Genomic DNA, 4214 nt, shown 5'->3' with positions numbered 1-4214 from the left:
CCCCGACCCCGCCTCGCCGCCGTCTCCCCCGACCCTGCCTCGCCGCGCCTCGGTAAGCACTCTCCCCTTCTGATCCCTCTTGTTTGCTTAGTATGAACCCTAGCTATTTAGTGCTAGTTAGTATGAACCCTAGGCTATTTTTAGTGCTAGTTAGTTAATTACAATTAGTATTAACCCTATTTAATTAGGTAGTATGAACCCTAGTTAAAACATGGATACTTATATGGTAATTAGGGCAGTAGTTCCTAGGTACTAATTACTCCCTCCGTTCCGATTTACTCGTCATGATTTTAGTTCAAATTTGAACTAAAACCACGACGAGTAAATCGAAACGGAGGGAGTAGTTAGTAAGAACTAGGTACTAATTAGGTACTAGTTTATTTTTATTTATAGTAAGTTCATTTTTAGTAAGAACTAATAGATTTAATAGAACTAGTTAGTAAGAACTTGTTGCTATTTTTTTAGTTAAAGCAATTTTTCCCGCATCGACGTGGACGATGCCTATCCCGCATCCTCGTCGTCGAGTCGGCGGAGGACGACACCTACTTGACCAGACGGGCCATGTCAGGGACTGGGCTCCGCCGGGGTGGTACTGGGAGGCGCTACCTACCAGGGGGCGCAGGTTGGTGAGGAGCCAGCCTGTCGTTGACCCGAACCTTCTTTGGTGGCGGTCGCGTGGGCCAGTGATGGTCCGGAGGCTCGAGGACCCCGCGGAGGTGGTGCGTCACCGTGTCAGTGAGGAGGATGCACACGTGCGTCGCTACTTGTTTGCGTTGGAGCACAGGTTCTCCAGGGATCTCACTGGAGCTATGATTCCGTGATGGTTCCTTCTCTCTGGGTGTCTAACGCCCGCGCCGATACCCGTCGTGTGCTAGGATTTTAGTTGTATTAGTGATGTTATATGTATGAGACTATTCAGGATGTATTAGTGATAATATTCGACGATGTACGGACGCATGAGATGATTTACTTTTGCTTATTGAATGCATGCTAATTTGAGTCCTATAAGATATTTTGAAATGTATATCTTGTGTTGCTCAAATAGGATATGTGCTTGCCCAAGTGGCCGGTCATGTTTGCAGGTTACACCTCCGAGTGGCCTATGTTTTGCCGGAGTGTTGATTCATTTCCGTTCCGGCAAATTTCAGGCGCTCGATATGTCCTATTTTAGCAAAGGTCATGCCGGATTTTTCCGTGAATTTTGGCATGACTTGTAGAAAATATCGAGTGCCCCGGATTTGTGTGTTGAGTATCCTGGTTGTTGTCTTCGATCGATTTTTAATTAATGTTTCAACTATGAACATAGGAAATATCTGACGACGAAAAGGATTTCGTTACTTGCAAATACTGCGAAGACGAGCGCGGCCTGTGCGACGGAATCTTCCTAGATGATGATAGGCGCTTCAGCATCAAGCTGGACGAGAAATTCGAAGTGGATACAGTTGATGACAAGTTTTTTTCGTAATTAAGCATGACATATGCTTCATTTGCTTGAACTGCAAGAGTTTTTGTATTGGATAAGATAGGTTTCAGTCGTACTATGGAGTTAAAGAAAGTTTACTTGAAGACCGAGCATGGTTATATTTTCAACATAAAATTATACAATTCAGACGACTACACCTATTTTGGATGTAAAACATGGCGAGCACTATGCAAGGCTTATGCATTTGAGCCTGATATGGTTATCACCTTTGATATTCGTCCGGAAGATGATATTGAAGGTAATAACGACATCTGGGTCGATGTGCAGATGCCCCAGTTATACCATTATGTAAGTTTCTCAACCATATTTATGTCTTTGATATTGTTTATTCAAAAATAGTTGACAACTAATTTGTATTGTCAGCTTATTTCGGTGCAAGCAAACATGTCCAACGTTTGGTAGACAGGACCGTATATTGTGTCGGGGCTGAACTGAACTACGATGAGCTCAGTCATTATGTTTCATAGCTTGCGGATCTTGATACTGTCAAGACAAATTTTCTTCCCGCATTTAGAAATGTTAGTACTGAAAACGTGCGACCAATTGTGTTCATAATGAACTACGGTCACATCTATTTAGGAAGGATGATAAGATTTTTACTATTTATCCTCAGTGCATCTTTTCCATACATTATTTTTGAAGCTAAACTTCATTGCTAAGTATGTTATCATACGATGTTTTTCAACAGGGACTCTCGATGAATGTTGTGCCTTATGGGATCGAGACTAAAGGTACCATGAGTATTATTAGCTTACGGCCAAGATATCCTATAGATTACTCTAGTGCATTCAAGATTAGCGACGAATGCTTAATAATTCAAGAATGGACCAAATATATGATGGGGGAGCGCAGACAAGTACTAGGGGGCAGCAAGCAGAAGCGCAGCCCACGATTAGGAGAAAGGTTCATCTGCATGCTCCAACTTGATCAAGGAGGAGAGCTACACATGTTTTTATGTTATTTTACCTAAGAGAGAGCAGCAGGAGTGATTATCTAGCTAGAAATGAGTTTGAAGATGATGATGTGCTACATTATTACTATGATGATAAAATAGCTAGTGTTGGTGATAATGACTATGTAATGACTATGATGATTATTATTAGCTAGTGTTAGTGGTGATTAAATAAATACTGTTGATGGTAATGATTATGATGATGATTAAATAGTTTGTGCTGGCGGATTAGATTCAAGTGGAGGCAACATGTGGTGCACATCGAAAGTACTACTAGTCCAAACTAGTTCAAGTTTGGATTAGTAGTATACTTTTGACATGCACCACATATTGCCTCCACTTGAACCTAATCCACCTTTATTTGACACACTGTTACGGACATAATTTGTATTGTACCAATATTTGTACGATGGCGCATAAATACACTAAAAATAATAATAATAAAAAAGAATACTAGTAGCAATGGAGATAAAATACGCTGCCACTAGTTACATTAGCAGTAGTGTGGGAGTGAACAAACACTGCAGCTATTTGTCCTAGCAGTAGCGCGTGCGGGCACGCGTTTGTGCCAAGCAATAGCTGTAGCGCCTTATTAGTAGCGTGTCTACCCGCGCTACTAGTGAGCACAAAACCAACGCTACTGCTAGGGTTTTCCCTAGTAGTGTACTTTCAGTTCTAGAACATCAGCTTTCTAGGATTCAGATCCCTAAACTTTATTTCATCACAACTTGTAAATGACATTGCTATTATACAATGAATAAAGTCCTATTTCTGTAAAAGAAAATAGCTAATTGACACCATCGTCTTGTACAATATTATTTATTTATTATTGGAAAGGACCACGGATTTTTTTTAACAGATGAAAGACCATGGATTGACTATTTATTTATATCATTGAAAAAATCTGTTGTGACGAAGGTTTTGCAGGCGTTCGAGAAAAGAAAAATGTTTCACAACGGAGCGCCGGCCGAAGCTTCAGCCGATTGCGTCCATGCGCAAACGCACTCAGCAACTCGCCTAGCAACACGTAGGATGGGGGACCGCCCACGTGCGTCTTCTCCCTCTTTTTTCTCTCCTTCCTGTCGCTCGTCTGTCTCTTCTCTCTCCCCACTGCCATGGTCAACCGTCGCCCTGCCCGGAGGCCTCACAGGGCGCCACCGCCATGGGAATCAACCGATTTGGCCGTCCTCGACCAGATCCGCATGGATCCGCGTGCATCGGAGCTCTTCCTACCTCGCCGGACCTAGCTACGCCGGAGCTGGAACCAGCCATGCCGGGATACACTCCCGCGGTGCAAATTTGCTGGAACCGGTAGACGTCGAGTTTACAACCATGGTGATTTTTTGCTACAACCGATGAGCTTCAATGCTACAACCTCTTGGCACAAATTTGCTAGAACCGGCAGACATCAAGGTTACAACCATGGTGATTTTTTGCTACAACCGTCGAGCCTCGGTGCTACAACCTGTATCGGTTTTTGCTACAAACAATGACGGCGAGACGATAGATGAACTCTTTTGCTACAACCGTTGTTGGTTTTGCTACTACCGGCGATGAATTTTGCTGCATCGGTGACAGAGGACGACATAGCCACCGGCATGGCGTGCTTGCAACCAGGCAAGGGGTGTTGCAACCATGGCCATAAGAGCTGGAACCGCAGTTCAGCGGAGCTGCAAGAGTACCCCCTAAGGCTGCGATGTTGTAACTGCTTACCAGGCGAGCTGGAACCACGGTGCGGTGGAGCTACAAGGGGGGCGACCTATTTTGATTTTTGGGATG

Source organism: Triticum dicoccoides, chromosome 6B, assembly GCF_002162155.2.
Source record: "Triticum dicoccoides isolate Atlit2015 ecotype Zavitan chromosome 6B, WEW_v2.0, whole genome shotgun sequence".
NCBI lineage: Eukaryota > Viridiplantae > Streptophyta > Magnoliopsida > Poales > Poaceae > Triticum > Triticum dicoccoides.
The sequence above is the reverse complement of the archived record's forward strand: the minus strand, read 5'-3'. Positions refer to the sequence as shown.